General features: G+C 43.1%; 1 pseudogene; it reads left to right on the top strand.

Annotated features, from left to right (window-relative positions):
- Positions 1-395: 395 nt before the first annotated feature.
- Positions 396-12,881, top strand: LOC109458010 (F-box only protein 27; annotated as a pseudogene).
- The last annotated feature ends 7,593 nt before the right edge of the window (positions 12,882-20,474 follow it).

The following is a 20,474-nucleotide window of genomic DNA, read 5'->3' on the forward strand; positions in this document are numbered from 1 at the left end:
ACCTCCAGCAGAGAGATGCACCTGAGCACCTGTATCACCCACTCAGCCCTTTCGTAGGAGGAGGGCACTGGGCTGTAAGAGGGGAGAGGCAGGCGGAGACGGGCGAGTCAGAGGGAGGATGGGTGGGGTGGGGTGGGCAAGCAGGCTGAGAAGCAGGGAGGGGCCGCTGTGTGAAAAGGACGGAAGAGGGGATGGGGTCACAAAAGTCGACGCGTGAGCCCAACCGTGAGGAACATTGGCAGAGATCCAGGGTGGGATTCCGGGTCGGCGAGGCTGGAAAGGGGCTGGCTCCCGGGAGCGGCGGTGCGCGAGCGGGGGCTGAGATGAGGGGCTGACAGGGACGGGTTGGGAGACTGGGGACTTGGAACTAGGAGATGGGGCTGGGGGAGGTCAAGATGGGTAGGTGGCTAACGAGGTTTGGGGGCCGGTGGTCTCGGGTTGCGGCTGGCGGGAGCGGGGCCATCAGAGGCTAACGCCTTGACCCTTCCAGTCCCGCAGTCGCAGCTGGGCCTGGCTGGGAGACTATGGAAGCCTCTGCCTCCAGAGGCTGGCCAGTCCGGGTCCCCTCTCTGGAGCCCGAACCCGAGGCGTCTCCGGACCTGAGCCAACTGCCATTCGAGCTGCTCCTGATGATGCTCAGGCACCTGTTCGAGTGCTGCCGCCTGGTGTGCCCGCCTTGTCACGCCCTGGTGGACCGCCAGGCTCTGTGGCTGCTCATCCTGGCCCCGGACCACTGAGCCCTGCTGCCGCTCGCCCGCAGCTGCCTGCCCGCTGTCTGCGAGTCAGGCCCTGCCTCCTGGGCCGCTTCTGCGTGTGTAGGGCCTTTGGAGCAACCTCTTCGGCAACCACTGCGGCCAGGGTGGGATGCCCAGGAAGGGGGATCCTCCCCCTGGGAGCCAGTGGGCGGGGCCGCACAGGAGCCGGCAGGAGGCACCCACCCCGGCTGGTAGGCCAGAAGCCTGGGCGCAACGTTTATTGATTTAACAGAGGGTCATCATGAATGGATGGTGGAGAACAGTGGGAGCCGCTGGGTAGTGGTGGGAAACATGACAACCATGACTGTGGCCCCTGCAAATACCTGCTTTGAGTCTTCCTACAGGTGAATGCTCCCACGCCCCAAGTGCCAGGGCCATTGTGAGGAAACCTGCCTGTTCTCATTGATCCTTCTTCCTCTTTCTTAGCTGGTGTGGCAAGAAGCAGGTGGTGGACCTGGAGGAGGAGGGTTGGTGGCCAAAACTGCTGAACAGTGGCCAGATTGAGATTTGTATCTCTGACAAGTAGGTGAGTGTGATGATAAAAACAGCCCTTTGCTAAGCACTGATAACATGCATGGTGACCTTTGCATGGTGGCTTCATTTAGGCCTCCTAACAACCCCCACAAATAAAGAAACTGAAGCTCAGGGAGGCGAATGACTGAAACACGATCATAATTCTAATAACTAGTGGTGTACACACTCTGAACCCCTCTTCTCACCTAGAAAGTGAAGTGGATTAGAAGATGGCCGATTGGATCCAATACAGAGGACTTGGGCCCAGCTCAGTATTGTCCTGAATGAGATACTCCTCGCCTTAGTGGGAAGCAATATAAAATAGTTGGCTGAGAGTATAGATTCTGGAGCCAGACCCCCAGGTTCAAACCCTAGCTCTGTCTCTTTGTGGCCTTGGACAAGTCACCGTATGCTTCAGTTTCCCCATCTTTATAAGATACTAGGGTTACGTATCAAGCACATAGCAGTGCTTTACAAGTATGAACTGTCTTAGTACCCTTTTTGAACCTTTATCCTTTGGGAAAGTGTATTTCAATACCTCAGATCTTTAGGGCTTCATAGGAAATTGAGAGATTCAGAAAGGGGAGGTGACTGGCCCTGGTTGCACAGGTAGGACTTGGTAGGACCTGGCATTAAGCTCAGACTCATCCGACTCCAGAGCTTGTGCTCTGTACTGATGATTCTCGAAACTGGGGTACATGAAGCCTTACCAAGGGACACATGACCTCAAATAAATTTTAGTCCATATCCTCCACAGCTGTATGTTCCCTATGCTAAAAATTAACCTGCTACAAATCCCATCTATGGTGGGATATGGGCTTGTATATCTGTTTTCTTCACCAGGTTAGGGAAGTTTTCCATCATTATTTCTTCAAACAGGTTTTCAATTCCTTGCTCCCTCACTTCTACCCCTATGATGTGAATGCAGTACAGTTGATGTTGTCCCAGAGGCCTCTTAAACTATCCTCATTTTTTTGGGTTCTTTTTTCTTTTTGCTGTTCTGTTTGGGTGTTTTCTGCTGCGTTATCTTTTAATTGCTGATTGTATCCTCTGCCTTATCCAATCTACTGCTGATTCCCTATAATGTATATTCTTCACTTCAGCCATTGTATTCTTTATTTCTCATTGGTTCATTTTTATGTTTTCTATCTCCATTTTTATGTTTCTTATCTCTTGAAGTTCTCCCCAAGATCATTGAGCATCCTTATAACCAGTGTTTGGAACTCTGCACCTAGTAGATTGCTTTTCTCCATTTTGTTTCGTTCTTTTTCCAGAGCTTTGTTCTTTTATTTGGAACATGTTTCTTTGTCTCCCCATTTTGGCTGCCTCCCTGTGTTTGTTTCTGTATATTACGTAGGGCTGCTATTATATCTCCTGGTCTTAGTAGAGTGGCCTTCTGTAGTAGGTGTCCTGTGGGGCCCAGTGGCACAGTCTCCCTGGTCACCAGAGCTAGTTCAGTCCAAAGCTGCCCACTGGGTGTGCCAGCCATGGGGTCTCCTGGGACCACCTGACATGAGCCACAAAGCAACCTGCTGCAGATGGCCACCACCCACACTGGGCTTGGAGATGCTTCAAGAGGCTGAGCCATAAACCGAGACCAGCTGTCACTAGTGTCAGGCTTGGGGTTGCTCAGCCAGACATGTACAGGACATGCTGAAACCAGATGCAGCTTATTTGGGTTTTGTGAACTTTTGAGAGATTTTAGGAAAGTCAGCAGCAGAAGCCAAGACAGGCTGTTTGTATAGAAAAGCCACTGGAAGCGGCTTGGTTGTGCCTGAAAGTTGGGTGGGGCAGGGTCTCAGGGAATTATCAGAGCAGGTGGACAAACAATGTTAGCTAAGTTGATGGAAACTCAGATATGGCTGCTGCCTGCATCTGCACAAAGGGCTGGGGGAGGGCTCAACAAAGAAACAATGGCTTCCACCAGCTGCTCTGTCCAGGAGAAAGCTGCCCCTCAAGTCCTAGCCCTGAAGCCAGACAATTTAATTCCTCTCTGATGTCCCTGGTGCGTTTTGAGCTGTTGCTCCAGCACTGGAGCTCAGAATGAGTGAGTTTGTCAGTAAGTCTGTGCACAAGCCCTTTAAGAGGATCACCTGCGACTACAGCTGCCCTCATCTCATTCAGCCACAATCGCCTCTGGTTTTCACAGCCAGAAGTTATGAGGACTTCCCTGCTTAGCACTGGAACCCTGGGCTGGGGAACCTGATGTGGAGCTGGGACCCCTCGCTCCTCCAGGGGGACCTCCACAGCTGAGGTATACCTCCTGATATTTGATGGTCACATGCAGGTAGGTGTAGCACCAGCCTCTTTCACATCTCTGCCCCTCCTGCCAGTCTTGAGGTGGCTTCTCCTGTATGTCCTTAGTTATAGTGGTTCAGTTCAGCTAGACTTCAGGTGATTCTCAATGATGGTTGTTCTGTAATTTAGTTGTAATTTGATGTGTATGTGAGAGGAGGTAAGCAGAGCATTTATCTACTTTGCCATCTTGACTGGAAATCTTAGTGGAGTCTTTAGGATTTTCTATATATGGTATGTCATCTGTAAATAATGGGTTTTACTTTTTCCTTTCTGTTTTGGATGACTTTTATTTTTGTCTGATTTGGTTAGCAGTTCCAATACCATATTGAATAGAAGTGGTGGTGGAGGGCATCCTTGTCTTGTTACTGATTTTAGAGGAAAAGCTTTCAGCTTTTCACTATTCAGTATGATATTAGCTGTGGGTTTGTCTTATATGGCCTTTATTATGTTGAACTATGTTCCTTCTATACCCACTTTGTTGCAAGTTTTTATCATTAAAGCATGTTGGATGTTGTTACGCTTTTTCTCCATCTTTTGAGATGATCATGTGGTTTATGCTTTGTTTTGTTAATATGATGCATCATGTTGATTTATGGATGTTGAATCATCTTTGCATTCCTGGGATGAATCCTACATAGTCATCATGGTGTATAATCCTTTCAATATATTTTTGAATCAAGTTTACTAATGTTTTGTTGAGAATTTTTGCATCCAGGGTATTGGCCGGTAAAACTCTTTTTTTTTTTTTTTTTTTTGTAATGTCTTTGTCTGGTTTTGGTATTAGAGTAATGCTGGCCTCATATAATCAATTTGGAAGCTTTCCTTTCTCTTCAATTTTTTTGGAGCAGTTTGAGAAGGATAGGTATTAATTCATTAAATGTTTTGTAGAATTCACCTGTGAAGCTTTCTGGTCCTTCACTTTTGTTTGCTGGGAGTTTTTTATTACTGCTTCAAATTCTCTATTTCTTCCTAGTTTAGTCTGGGAAGGTTGTATGTTTCTAGAAATTTACATATTTCTTCTAGATTGTCCAATTTGTTGGCATATCATTGTATACAGTATTCTTTATCTTTTGTATTTCTGTGGTATCAGTTGTAATCTGTCCTTTTTCATATTTCTGCTCTGATCTTTATTATTTCTTTCCTTCTACTTTGGGTTTTGTTTGTTCTTTTGTTGTTCCTTTAGGTGTAGAGTTAGATTATTTATTTGGGATTTTTCTTGTTTCTTGAGGTAGGCTTGTATAGCTATGAACTTCCCTCTTAGAACTGCTTTTGCTGCATCTCATAAATTTTAAAATGTTGTGTTTTCATTTTCATTTCTTTCAAGATCATTTTTTTTCCTGTTTGATTTCCTCTTTGATTGTTTAGTAGCATGTTGTTTAGTCTCCATGTATTTGTGTTTTTTACAGTTTTGTTCTTATAGTTGATTTCTAGTTTTATGCCATTGTGGTTGAAAAATATGCTTGATATGATTTTTTTTTTGTAATATTATTTTTCCTTCTTTTTTTTTAATTTATTGGGGTGACAATTGTTAGTAAAATTACATAGATTTCAGGTGTACAATTCTGTATTACATCATTTATAAATCCCATTGTGTGTTCACCACCCAGAGTCAGTTTTCCTTTCATCACCATATATTTGATCCTCCTTATCCTCATCTCCCACCCGCTTGATATGATTTTGATCTCCTTGAATTTACTGAGGCTTGTTTTTGGCCTAATACGTGATCTATCCTGGAGAATGTTCCATGTGCATTCAAAAAAAAAAAAAAAAAAAAAGTGTGTATTCTGCTCTTTGGGGATGAACTGTTTTATTAAGTCTATCTAGTCTAATGTGACATTTAAGGCCATGATTTTCTTATTAATTTTCTGCCTGGATGACCTATCCATTGATGTTAGTGGATTATTAAAATCCCCTACTATTGTTGTATAAATGAATTTTTCCCTTTATGTCCATTAATATTTGCATTATAAATTAAGTGCTCCTGTTATGTGTGTAGATATTTCTGATTGTCATAGTCTTTTTGGATTGACCTCTTTATAATTATATAATATCCTTATTTTTCTTTTTCTAAAAATGTTTTGTTTTAAAGTCTATTTTGTCTGAGTATTGCTACCTCATCTTTCTTTTCATTTCTATTTGTATGGAATATATTTTTCCATTCCTTCACTTTAATCTGTATGTGTCTTTCAATTTGAAGCTAGTTTCTTGTAGTCAACATATAAATGGGTCATGTTTTTAAATCCATTCAGCTACCCTATGTCTTTTTATTGGAACATTTAATCCATTTACACTTAAGGTAGTTATTATGTACTTATTGCCATTTTGTTAATTGTTTTTGTAGTTCTCCTCTGTTCCTTCTCTTGATTTCTTCTCTTGTAGTTTGCTGGTTTTCTTTAGTGTTTTATTTGGGTTCCTTTCTCTTTATTTTTTGTGTATCTTTTGCAGGTTTTTGGTTTGTGATTACCATGAGGTTTATGGATATCATTCTATATCTATAACAGTCTGTTTTAAGCTGACAGATGATTAAGTTAAAATATATTCTAAAAGAACTGCATTTTTGTCTTCCCTCTATGCTTAATGATGTCGATGTCATATTTTAGATATTTTGTTTTTTGTATCTTCTAACTAGTTATTGTAGTTTGAGTTGAGTGTGGTACTTTTGTTTTGGACCTTAATTGTAGCTTTTTAAATGTATGGCTTACTGTATTTATTAAATATATGGCTTTACCTATGAGATTTTTTTTTCCTTTCTCATATTTACTTATTTCTGGTTATGGCCTTTCTTTTTCTGCTTAAAAAATAACCTTTAACATTTCTTATTATGCTTGATTAATAGCGATGAACTCCTTTAGTTTTTGCTTGTCCACGAAACGCTTCATTTCTCTCTCAATTCTGAATGATAACCTTGCTGGGTAAATTATTCTAGGTTGTAGGTTCTTTTCTTTCAGCATTTTAAAGATCGATGTCTTGCCACTCTCTTCTGGCCCGTGAAATTGCTGCTGAGAAATGAGCTAAAACCTTTATGAGGTTTTCTTTACACGTAACAGTTATTTTCCTCTTGCTGCCTTCAAAATTGTCTCTTTATTTTTCACTTTTGCCTTTTTTTTTTTTTTTTTGGATTTTATTGGGGAAGAGGAACAGGACTTTATTGGGGAACAGTGTGTACTTCCCGGCCTTTTTCCCAAGTCAAGTTGTTGTCCTTTCAGTCTTAGTTGTGAAGGGCACAGCTCAGCTCCATTAGTCTGATCTTCCAGGTCGCTGATCTATTCTTCTGTATTAGCTAATCTGTCATTGATTCCTCTAATGTATTTTTCATTTCAGTTGTTGCATTGTTCAGGTCTGTTTGGTTTTTATTACACTTTTTAACTAAGTTATCTAAGTTCTTCTATTCCACTCTCAAGTTTGATGAGCATCCTTGTCACTATTTCTTTGAATTCTTTAGCAGCCAAATTACTAATCTCTGTTTCCTTAGGGGTTTGTTTTCTATAGCTTTTTCTTGTTCCTTCATTTGAGAGACATTCTTCTGTCTTTTTGTTTGACTTTCTTTTCTTTTCTTTTTTTTTAAAGATTTTATTGGGGAAGGAGAACAGGACTTTATTGGGGAACAGTGTGTACTTCCAGGGCTTTTTCCAAGTCATGTTGTTGTCCTTTCAATCTTAGTTGTGGAGGGCGCAGCTCAGCTCCAGGTCCAGTTGCCGTTGTTAGTTGCAGGGGGCGCAGCCCACCATCCCTTGTGGGAGTCGATCCGGCAACCTTGTGGTTGAGAGGACGCGCTCCAACCAACTGAGCCATCTGGGAGCTCAGTGGCAACTCAGCTCAAGGTGCCATGTTCAATCTTAGTTGCAGAGGGCAGAGCCCACTATCCCTTGCAGGAGTCGAGGAATCGAACCGGCAACCTCGTGGTTGAGAGCCCACTGTCCCATGTGGGAATCAAACTGGCAGCCTTTGGCATTAGGAGCCCGGAGCTCCAACCTCCTGTACCACCGGGCCGGCCCTTTGTTTGACTTTCTATGTTTGTTTATATTAATTAGATAAATAGCTATCTCTCCCAGTCTTGAAGAAATGGCCTGCTGTGGAAGTGGCCTCTGTGTAAGCTGTGTGCCTTGTGCTCAGACTGGTAGGAGCTGAGCAGTTGCCTAAGGTATCCAGGACACTGGCCCACCGTGTCAGAGCAACTCCAGATGTGGAGGCCAAGTGCATGTAGTAATGCCCTGTTGATCCTGCTCATTCCCTTTGGAGCAATACGCTCTGAGCAGTGTAGCTGGGAACCTGCTGTAGTGATCTTGCACGAAGGCCAAAGCACTGGGCTAGGGCTCCTGCCTGCCCTTTTGAAGTGGAGGGAGATGTAAACAATGGTGCTCACAGGTTCTGCAGGTCCAGCGAGTTCCCTCAGCTCCCAGAGGGCTCCTGCAGCTTCCCAGCCTTCTCTGTTTGTTTGGTCTCTTTATCTTCTTTGTTGTTCAGAAGCTGTTCATTCAGCCCTCAGTTGTCTCACAGGAGTAATTGTTCTCTGTATACATATGTACTTGAGTTTGCTCATGGGAGAGAATGAGTTCAGTGTTCTCTTGTAACACAGCCATCTTGGACTTCCCACCAAATTCTCTTTTAATCAAGGTTCAATAACCTCCCTTCCCCCACCTCATTAAGAGATGTTCACAGTAAAATGTTATTTTTAATTTAGTCATTGTTGATCAAGCTATTGTCACATTTGTGTTGTTTTGTGCACCGTTTGATTATAATAAGCAATGGTCTCCAAATTTTGCTGAATATTACCCATGAACTTTTAAAAGTCCAGATGCCCAGGTCACACTCCATACCGATTAAACCAGAATGTATGAGGATAAGAACCTAGTTAAAGAGCACAATCCCCATGACCGTCCTTACTTATGACACCAACTGTAAGTTTGGGGGATACCCAAAACCAGTCTTAATTCAGTGATTCATAGAAGGACTCACATAACTAACTCATTGAAAACTGTTTTCTGATTGCAGATTATTACAGGGAAAAGATACAGATTAAAATTAGCCAAGGAAGAAGAGCATAGGACAGCATCCTGGGGAAACACCAAATATGGAACTTCCGTTGCCCTATCCCCACCAAGTTCAGGACACATTACCATCCTGGCATCCCTGTATGACAATATGCATGGAATATTGGCAACCAGGGATGTCACCTGAGCTTCTGTGTCCAGAGTTTTCATTGGGGCTTTATCACATGGTTAATCTCAGCCTCTAGGTCAGCTAATACTGCGTGACTTAGAGCCCCCACCTTCAGTCACATTGTTAGGCTTTCTTGGTGGCCAGCCCCCACCAAATCACATTGGTAGACTATCCAGTACGACCCAAGGTCCCCAGGCAAACAAAGATATTCCTATCAGGCATAACATTCCAAGGGCCCACAGATTACCTCCCAGAAGCTGAAGGCAAAGGCCAGACCTTTGGCCCAGGCTAAATACTTTTCTACACATATCTTTTAAACATTCTCAGATGATTCCAATATGCAGCAAAGTTTGGGGACCACTAGTGGATAATAATTCAACCCACTAGAGAAAAATGTTAACACTTAGAGGTTTATGGTCACAGGAAAAATTTAAATTTTTATTTATATTCTTTATTTTTGTGGTTGGCTCAGCAATATGAAAGGGTAATCGATAAAAGTCTTCTGAACATAAAAATCTATTAATATTACATTAGGACAATTCTGTAGGAGAATGGACATCTAATTCTAAGAAGTGGAATGATGTGAAGTCTCTGTAAAAGATTATAGTTTTTGGTGTATTTTTATAGTCCATTATTTTTTTATTTTTTTAAAGATTTTATTGGGGAAGGGGAACAGGACTTTATTGGGGAACAATGGTCAAATTGTTGTCCTTTCAATCTTAGTTGTGGAGGGTTCTGTTCAGCTTCAAGTTGTTCTTTCAGTCTTAGTTGTGGAGGGTGCAGCTCAGCTCCAGGTCCAGTTGCCGTTGCTAGTTGCAGGGGGCACAGCCCACCATCCCTTATGGGAGTCAAACCGGCAACCTTGTGGTTGAGAGGACGCGCTCCAACCAACTGAGCCATCCCGGAGCTCAGCCGCAGCTCAGCTCAAGGTGCCGTGTTCAATTTTAGTTGCAGGGGGCGCTGCCCACCATCCCTTACGGGATTCGAGGAATTGAACTGGCAACCTTGTGGTTGAGAGCCCGCGCTCCAACCAACAACTGAGCCATCGGGGAGGCAGCTCAGCTCAAGGTGCCATGTTCAATCTTAGTTGCAGGGCACAGAGCCCACCATCCCTTGCGGAACTCGAGGAATTGAACTGGCAACCTTGGGGTTGAGAGCCCACTGGCCCATGTGGGAATCGAACCGGCAGCCTTCAGAGTTAGGAGCACAGAGCTCTAACCGCCTGAGCCACCAGGCCAGCCCAAGTCCATTATTCTTAAGTTTCTAAATTTTAACTTCTAACATCAAAAGTACACATGTAAGGGGTGGCCGGTTAGCTCAGTAGGCTAGAGTGTGATGCTTATAGAACTGGGGTTGCTGGTTTGATCCCAGCATGGACCAGTGTAAGCTGCACCCTCCACAACTAGATTGAAACAACTGCTTGACTTGGAGCTGATGGGTCCTAGAAAAACACACTTAAAAACAAATAAATAAAAGATTTTTAAAAAGTACACGTAATTATCATAAAGTGAACACATTCGTGTTACCAGCTCCTAAGTCAGGAACAAAATATTGCCTGCAAACCCCACCCCCAGCATCCCTCATGCCCCTTTCCCATCACTATCTGCCCAAGAACTAGTCACCATCCTGAATTCTGTTACTATGGATGAGTTTTGTGCATTTTTGTACTTTATATATAAACATACGTATTGCATATATATTGTCTCTGGCTTCCTTCACTCAATAACATGTTTGTAGAGTCATCCATAATTGTATGTAACTACACCTAGTTTCATTGCTGTGTAGTATTCAATTATGGGAGCATACCATAATTTATCCATTTATCATTGATGGACATTGGACTTTTTTTTAATGTTGCTGGGTATCCTGTCACCTGAGTTCATTTAAATTCCCCTGAGTCCTTTTAAATGACTGAAAATTGTGTTTTAAAATGCCAACATTACACACATTGGAAATTACATCTTTTGCAACCATTTAAACAGATGAGAAATTTTAATTGTCACCTTAGCAATGTGGGAGGAGGTACCTTGAAGAGCACTGCTCTAGGTCATTACTTCTAAAATGAATATGCATGCAGACCAGCTGGGGAGCTTGTTTAATGCAGATTCTGATTTATTGGGTATGCAGTGGGGCCAAGCTTCCAGGCGATGCTGATGGTGCCTGTCCGAGGACCGCATTTTGGATTTGCACATGTGGCAAATTCATTCAGATAAGACAGGCAAATACCCTAAAAGAAGGGGTGGCAACTCCAGCCTTCAAGGTCTCCGTTCTCTGACAGGTGGGGAACCCAACACAGCAGTAACTGTATATATCGAATCACTGTCTAACTTCTGAATGCTGACCAGACTGTCCTGGATGAATTCTCTGAAATATCCCACCTGGCGATGGAACTACAGGGTCTGCCTTCAGGTGAGTCTCTGACAGGGAATGGGGCCTGCAATGGGTATTTATCTATTGCTGCATAAAAAATCACCCCAAAACTTCATGTCTTAACATCAACAGCAGTCATTTTATTTATTACCTCATGGTTTCTATGAGTAGGGCTCTGCTGGGTGCTTCTGGCTCCAGTGGCTCTTGTAGTTGCATTTAGACAATGGTTGGAGCTGAAGGACGGGGTGTGTGTGTGTGTGTGTGTGTGTGTGTGTGTGTGTGTAGCAGCTGGTGGCTGGCCAAGCGTCTCTCTTCATTTAGTCTCAGAGCTTCACCGTGGCTTCTCTCTGCTTGGGCTAGTTTGGGCTTTCTTACAGCTTGGCAGCTCAACCTGCTTGCTGATGGCTCAGGGTTCCACCATGAGGGTTCTAGAGAAACCAGCAGAAGCTGGTTTGCCTTTTCTGACCTAGCCTTGGAAATCACTTGGTGAAAGTCACTTGGCCTCACTGCTGCGACATTCTTGGTTAGAAGCAAACCCACCCAGATTCAAGGACGAGAATTAGATCCACCTCTTGATGAGCGCCATGATTCTAGAACATCTTGTATAACTGGATGCGTTGTTGCAACCATCTATGGAAAATGCCATCAGCCAGCCCCAACCTCAGCTTTTGAGGGCAAGGCCAAGGCACAGCGGGGCTGATCTCTTCCTATCTGCAGGTCACCCATGTGTTCTGCAGCATCAAGATGGGCATCCCTTTTGTGTCATTCGAACACGTGGGCCAGTTGTGGTGAGGCCTCTATGGAGCCCGTGTAACCGCCTCCAGTGTGATTGTGCATGTCCGTCTATCCTAGTCAAGGACTATCCTTGCACAACAACCCAACTGTGCTTTCCAGGAGCTGGGGACATTGGCCAGTTCTTTTCATTAACCAAAGACTTGTACCTCCCTGGTATCCTGAGAACTCCTGGGTCCAGGCAAGGGTCCTGCTAGGCCCCGTCTTCAAATTCCAGAAACTACTAGAAGAAAGTTCCTCCATCAGATCTACCTACTGCTACTGCTCTAGGGTAGCCCCTGTGCTACTGAGGGGAGACTCACAGGGGAGTCCGTGTCCTGGAGAGGGCTCCTCGTCACCCCCAGGCCCTGTTGTTCAGCCCCAGTCCCCTCTGCCCATCTCCTATTTCTGCTTCAGGGCTTTCTTGTTCCCTTGAGGGAAGCCCTCTCCTCATCGTTGAACTTGAATCTCATTCTTATGGTTGGGAAAATTCCAGCCACCTTGGGTGGCGAATTTAACCTCCTGAGGCTGCAAGGCTGGGACCGGGTCTCAATGCTGAAAGCTAACTACCTCAAAAAAATGTATGTTCTGCCCACTGACTTCTCTGAAAAACAAGGTGGTCCCCTTAGCCCAGCCCTGATCCTCAGGGGCCCCTGAAATTGTGCAGTGTATATTTTGTGCAGTGTATAAAATTATTTTATTTTGCAAGTTTTTTCAAACCTTGAGAGAATAATATATCAGCAACATCTATCTGCTAATCATATGTAATAAATTTATTATTTTGCCCAAAGTGTCTTGAATCTTTTTAATAGAAATAATGTTGGGGGCAGCCAGATGGCTCAGTTGGTTAGAGCCCAAGCTCTCAACAGCCAGGTTGCTGGTTCAATTCCCACATGGGATGATGGGCTGCGCCCCCTGCAACTAAGATTGAAAACAGCAACTGGACTTGGAGCTGACTTGCGCCCTCCACAACTAAATTGAAAGACACCGATTTGGAGCTGATGGGGCCTGGAAAAACACTGTTCCCCAATATTCCCCAATAAAAAAACTATATATATATATATAATATATTTTAGTATATTTAATAAAATATATATTTTATATATATATTTTTATATATATGTGGAAAAAATAGTGTTACTGTCTTAGTTACTAGTTGGTTTGGTTCAGAGTAACAAGTTGTCCCGTTGAGGATGGAAAACTCTAAAGAAGGCAGCAGTAGAAGGTATTTTACAGTAGGAAGGATGGAAAAGTTAGCACAGTATTTCCCAAGCCCGAAGGAAATCATAGATTCAGACAAAGTTATTTAGAGTTAAAAGCATTAGGCAGATGGCAGACGTGGGTATAGCGTCACAGTGACAAAACACTTGTAACTTTCTAATCACGAGGATGGGGTGGCACCATGTGATGGCACGATCAGGCTGTCCTCACCCCAATCCAGGGCACATGGCTGGCCTCACCGCTGGTAGATCAATGAGCTGTTCTAGGTGTCCTGATGTGATGCCAGTGAAGTCTGCCATTGCTGTTGATATATGCCACTCCCCTGAATGTGTCGGGCCTTCAGCCCCACCCTGCAGTATATGGGAAAGAGAGGGAGAACAGGCCCAACTCCAGCAAAGCAGCAGCCAGACACACCCCGAGGGGGCGTGTTTTGCCAGTGTCATAAAAGGGATTGTGACAGGTTGAAACATACTGAAGAATCATGACCAGGTGTAGTGCATCGTCCTGCAATACATCCCGATTTGGACAACCCAGCTCTAGAGGATATTTCCGGATCAACTGGGAGAATTTGGATATGAGGAATATGAGATAAACATTTACAGGAAGGGAAAGGTAGAGACGATTGCCTGGGGAGGAAAAGCAGTCTATATTTTTTGGCATATATATACTCGTACATGTTATTGTATGTATACGTGTGTGTGTCCTTGTGTTTATGTCCTGGATTACTTTCTGGATACATGTACATATATATTCAGAAGAATAAGAACATGTACTAAACAGCAATGGTAACCTCTGAATGGTGGTGATTCTGCTTATCTGTATTTCATTTGCTACGAATGTACTTGTATATAAACGTACAAAAATACAATGTTATAGACAAATATAAAGCATCCTCCAATGCAATTTCTCTCCCATTCCAGAGATAACCACATTTAGAAGGCATCTTTTGCTGACAGTGTTTTTGTTTGATTTTGTTATGGAGAATTCTAAACATAACAAAAGCAAAGAGCAGAGTATTATAACCTCTGTATCTATTACTCAGCAACAGTTACCAACTTAGCGCCAGTCGTCAATCCACACCCCTCATATTATTGATTGATTCTCCCCTCTTATATTATTTTAATGTATTTTTCTTTTGAAGCAATCTCAAACTTAGAAGTAGTAGGTACGGCACAAAGAGCTTTTTTCCCCCTGAAACATTTAGTACATTTCCAACTTGATGTGCAATTAACATTGAAAAATTCTTCAGTATTTCCTACATGTAAGGACATATTCCTACATAACTACACTACAACCATCAAAATCAGGACGGCCACATTGATTTAATTACTGCCTATGTTACCAGAGTGGGCCCTCCTTGGCGCAGTGTCCAGGTTTTTGGTGTCTTGAGCAAAGAATTGAATGAGACACAGAAATAAAGTGGTGAAAGAGTAGTTTATTAGGAGAGATAGTACACTTCAAAGAAATAGAAGCGGACCCGAGCAGTAGAGAATGGCTCAAGGGCCCAAGGTGGCATTATTAGGAGAAAAAGTACACTCCAAAGGGTTTGGAGCGGGCCGAGCAAAAGAGGCTCAAAAGGCAAAAAGGGCCCTGGTTCAAAAAGGACCTGACTGGTGAGGACTTGGGGTTTTTATCTTTTTCTCTCAAATGGGCTGTTCCTTTCCGGGCATTGTACCACTTGATTGACACCTGTGATTGACAAGAGGATATTACCTCATCTTTTTAGACTGTGCAGGTGTGAGTGACCGGTTTGATGTAGTTGGGTATCATATACCCATTTGTATACAGTGGAAAGGGGAAGTTTTAACAGAGAAGAGAGGTCTTTTGGTCGGTAATGCAGAAATCCAATGTCTATCTCTAACTGCCGGCCTTGTTTTCCCCTTGAGAGAGGTGATCCGCATAAAAATCTCTATGGGAAGTTGAGGAACAAAAGGTCTGTTTTTCTGTATCTACTTCCTGCTGGGCAGAGGTGTAGAGCTGTCCCTACCTATGGGGGGATTCACAGAACTTTCACCCTGTCTGATCTCAGATGAGAGGAAGGGGTCCCGAGATCCTCCTGGAAGACCGCATTGGCTTCTTTGGTTGCAACTGGCAATCTTGCTGGGGTGTCCTGTGTATCTCCAAGGCCCCTGAATGAGAAAAAATAGATTTTAATTAATAAATCGTTAGCTCTCTAGAGCCTGTGGCCATTCAACCAGTCATTTAAGTGGTGTCAATTGTCCTGGAGCTGGGCCCAGAATGGGTTGGAAAGAACGTTAGGCTTCAATGATTACAATCAGCAAGTACACTGGCCTGGGGGTCCGGAATGGCCTGGGGGAGTTGGGAAGTCACAGGCTTTTAAGTAGTTATCTGAGTGACAATCGGTGATGCAGGCGAGGAGCAATCTTTAGTGTAGGATTCAGAAACTGATAAGAAGAGTAATCAAAGCCAGGGGCTAAGGAGCTAAGAAACTAGGGAAAAGGAAATGGAGACTTTAAAATTTCTATAGTGAAGGAGCTTCCATATCACCTATGCAAAAAAGGATTAACACAGCTGGCCTCCCCCTAGAAAGGCAAGTTTATGAGGTTGGCCCTTGGCTGCCCGGGAACTTCAATTTTGGAGCCTTCCCACCATTTCCTTAGTGATAAGCAGGGCTCTCATTGTGCTTAGACTATGCAAACAACATGGGTTCTGCTGCACACCTGCTTTCATTCTGTGAGTCTGCAATGTTGGGATGTGCCAGGCAGAGGATGCCTCCATGACCAACCCCCAGTGAATCCTGAGTTTAATGAGCTTCCCCTCAGGGAAGGGACAGGACATAAGCAACCTGCACATGGATTCTTCCATGGATTCTTCCAGTCTCCGTCTGTGTCTTTACCTTGGGTTCAACTGTGCATCCCTCCTACACGGCGTAGTAAAATTTAGGAGTGAGTACTCCTTTATGCTGAGTCCCAGGAGTCCTGGCAAATATCCAAACACGGGTGGTCTTGGGATCACACACAGCCACACACAGTGGTGGCAGTAATGGGACTGCTAAGTAAAATATGGCTACAATATTTTAGGGGGAAAGAGAGAGGCATGGGGGAGGATGAGACCCTGGTGTCTCGTGGCCATGAAGTTACCGTGGGAGGAAACAGCAGCTGAGCTGCTGTCTGTTATGAGCTGAAAGTTACCTGTGGAATTAAAACCCAAAGTCCAACCCCTGGGGAGCTGGTTCACCTTATCACCTGGCTGACTTTGGTGCTGCTGGCTGAAATTAAATTAACGTGGCCTGGTGATGCCTTTGGTATTTTCCATTTTCCTCCAAGCAGGACAGAAGGCCTAAAATAGCCCCACAAGTGAAGTTGAAGTGAATCAAAAGACAATACATATTAATTTGTTCCCTATTATAGGTGGAAGAAGAAAGGGGCAAATTTCCCAAAGATGGGCTTTAGGGGAACAAAAAGTTTATAAGTTTGCTCTTTCCTCCACGTGGGAAAAAAAGAGGTTAAATCCATTCCCAGGGCAGGATCAAAGCTTTAGATAAGCCAGAGGGAAAAAGGAAAAAAACATCCTGGCTCTTCAACCTACAGGCTGCAACGCCCCACCTAGTCTAGCTGGGATCTCCCAGCAGCTGTGGTGTTAACCCTGTAAATGCCGAATTTACTTCCAGGGATTTGAGTAAACTTGCAACGAGGAAAAGAAACAGGGAGATTTATAATGCAATGTGGTCTGTCGATTATGTCTTAAAGAAAATGGGAAATTTGAAAACCAGCTTTGTATTTTGTGGCCATATTATCCAGATCTGTGATTTAAAAAACTCAACGATCAATGTATGTATTATATTTACATATATATATATATACAGGCTTAATTTCTGTATATTATGACTTCTTGATCACTTAAAAGTCCTTTCTGGCTGGGGAGAGACTGCCGCTCCCAGGGCTAACCAATTCTTAGAACCCAGCCTAAGTGTGCTTTTGATATACAAACAAACCAATTCAGAGCCAGACCTCCTCTCTCTGGCCCCTGCACCACAGAAGGTAATATTCCTCTGACTAAATCATCCAAGGTCCAGGTGCCAGACAACTAAGGACCACCCCTGTGGTCAAAAGCCCCCAAAACTATTCAGACTGGCCAGTCCTAAACGGTTCACTCTACCCTGCCTTTCCCAAGGAAACTCAAGGCCATGGCCTAAGCCTCCCCCTTGGTCGTGCCCCCTGCCCCCAACCACCCCATGGTTTTCCCATGTGGCCCTAGGTGCCACACTTGTCTCTAGGACCCAAAAATAGGAGGAACTTGGTTATCCTGAACCTCTCCTCTGTCTCTTCTTGTGGCTGCAACTTACTGACCATGAAAGAATGAAAGAATATAAAACAATAAAATGTATGCTAATAATACACACTAGAGAGATTATCTGGGTCAGGGAAAACTGCAGAAACAATGTGTGTGTGTGTGTGTGTGTGTGTGTGTGTGTGTGTGTGTGTGTGTGTGACACTCCCTTGTCTCTGCCACCAATGGGAGGATTGGAATTTAAACTCTGAGTTCTGGAAACAGAACAAGTACAAGTCTACTTGGTGATTTTTGCTGCAATTTTGGCCGATTGGAACCTTTTGGGGGAAAGGAGACAACGTGAAAAGAGAAGCAAACTCTAAATACACTTTTGGAGTTTGAGACAGTTTTGAGTTTGCTAATGAGGCCTTGTTAAAACCAAATGCCTGACCCTCAGAGGCAAAAGTGAGCAGAAAGTACCAGTCCAGTATGCTCCCTCCCCACACACATCTCCCACCAGAGAGGGACATTTATTACAATCCCTGAACCTACATCCCTGCATCATTATGACCCAGAATCCATGGTTTTACATCAGAGTTCACTTGGTGACATACAGTCTATGTGTTTGGACAAATGTGTAACGACGTGTACCCACCATTATGGTATCATACGGAGTCGTTTCATTGCCCTTTCCATGTGTTCTGCCTGCTCACCCCCCGCCTCCCAAAACCTGGCAACCACTGATCTTTAGTTTTTCCATAGTTTTGCTTTTTCCAGAATGTTATATCGCTGGAATCATGGACTAGGTAGCCTTTGCAGATTGGTTTCTTTCTTAGAAAATGCATTTAAGGTTTTTCCATGTCTTTTCATGGCTTGATAGCTCATTTCTTTTTAGTCCTGAATAATATTCCATTGTCCAGATAGACCAATGTTTATTTCTCTCTTCACCTACTGAAGGACGTCTTGGTTGCTTCCAAGTTTTGGCAGTTACAGATAAAGCTGCTGCTAACACCCATGTGCAGATTTTTGTGTGGACATAAGTTTTCCACTCATTTGGGTAAATACCATGGAGCACAATTGCTAGATCATGTGGTAAGAGTGTGTTTAATTTGGTAAGAAACTGCCAAACTGCCTTCCAGAGTGGCTGCACCACCAGGAGTGAGTGAGAGTCCCTGTTCCACATCCTCGCCAGCATTTGGTGTTGTCAGTTTCTGGACGTTGGCCATTCTAATAGGTGTGTGGTGGCATCTCATTGTTTTTAATTTACATTTTCCTAGTGACATATGATGTTAAACATCTACGTTTATTTGACATCTGTATATCTTCTTTAGTGAGGTATCCAGGTCTTTTGTCTATTTTAAAATCAGATTGTTCATTTTCTTATTATTGAGTTGTAAGAATTCTTAGTATAGTTCAGATAACAGTCTTTTATCGGGTGTGTCTATTGCAAATATTTTCTCCTAGTGGTGGCTTGTTTTCTCATTCTCTTGAGGAAGCATATATTTTTAAGTGGGTCAATTTGGGCTTTAAGACTGACAAGGTAAAAAGGGTTTAGGAAAGCTTTTCTTATCATTTGGACTTGGAACAGGGCTTATGGCCCTGCGGAGTCTGGACTTGCTGCTGCTGCTGAGGAAAAGCCTCTGGCTTTTCTGAATTCCTGAATTGACAGATCCTAATTGCCTGGACCTGATTCTAAGCTGAAACCTGATACCGTCTGCTATGAGCTGTTTCACTCTCTGCATGCACTGTGCTCAGTTGAAAGCAAGCATATGCTCAATGACCAGGACTTCAAATGTGGGACATCAGCAGATTTAGGATGCTCCCTAAACTGTGAAAACATCATGGATACTGGCTGGACCATCTGGATCACATAAAAATGCCCACAGGAAAATGCTTCTTCTTTGATGGGACTGTCTAAAATCAAGCCATTTCTCAGCTCTCTGTTTCTGATGCAGATACTAACTTCTGATGTGTTTCCAACTTGTGAGTCCTGCCAAAAGTGCAAGTTACGGGGGGGCACATCACAGGGACTGTGACCCCTGTGGGCACTCCTAACAGATTGGACTCCAGACCCCTGGGGAGGAGGAGATGTCTCACTGCTGCTGACTCGTGTTCTGCTTTCTCAATTAGTTGCGGTTTTGCAACAGTGGTCCGATAGCCTGACTCTGGGCCCCTCACCTTTCTCCTGGTGCATGCACCTTAGAAAGCAGCTTGATTACTAGATGCAGCTGTTCTCAGAAAGGGATTGATCTTTTCTGGCTGCTCACTGGATAAATGATCAGGACAAAACAAGTAGGGGTTGTATAAATTGATTCTGAAAATTGGTGAAAATTCAGGATTTCATCCTGACCAATATCTGGATATGGTGTGTCTTTCTAGTTGTATAAAAATATTTTTCTGTGAAAATGCTTTTGTCTCTTATTGCATCTAGTCCTACTGGATGAAGAGTTTGAATAAGAATTTTAAAGAATTTGGAATTCTAAAGTATCCACACACAAAGAAATGATTAGAGCTAAAAGAAAAAAATAAACTGAAAACAAAGAAAAACAAAAACAGAAAAGTTATTAGAACTAATAAATTCAGGTTAAATTCAGGAAAGTTGCAGGATACAACATATGAAAATCACTTGAATTTGATCGACATATGAAAATCACATGAATTTTTATACACTAGCAATGACAATCTGAAAATGAAGTTAAGAAAACAAATCCATTTACAATAGCATCAAATGAATAAAAAGTTAGGAATAAATTTAACCAAGGAGGTGAAAGATCTGTACACTGATAACTGCAAAACATTGTTGAAAGAAATTAAAGAAGACTTAAAACAATGGAAAGATACCCATGTTCATTGATTGGAAGATGTAGTATTGTTAATATGGCAATACTCTCCAAATTGATTTGCAGATTCAGTATCCCTATCAAAATTCCAACTATCTTAAAATTCATATGGAATTGTGAGTGGTCCCAAATTGCCAAAACAATCTTGGAAAAGAACAAAATTGGAGAACTCCCACTTTTGGATTTAAAAACTTACTACAAAGCTACAGTAATCAAAACAGTGTGGGACTGGCATAAGGACAGGCATATAGATCAATGGAATAGAATCTAGAGTACAAAAATAAATTCATACATTTACGGACATTCAACTTTCAAC

Source organism: Rhinolophus sinicus, linkage group LG11 (assembly GCF_036562045.2).
Source record: "Rhinolophus sinicus isolate RSC01 linkage group LG11, ASM3656204v1, whole genome shotgun sequence".
In the NCBI taxonomy this organism is placed as follows: Eukaryota; Metazoa; Chordata; class Mammalia; order Chiroptera; family Rhinolophidae; genus Rhinolophus; species Rhinolophus sinicus.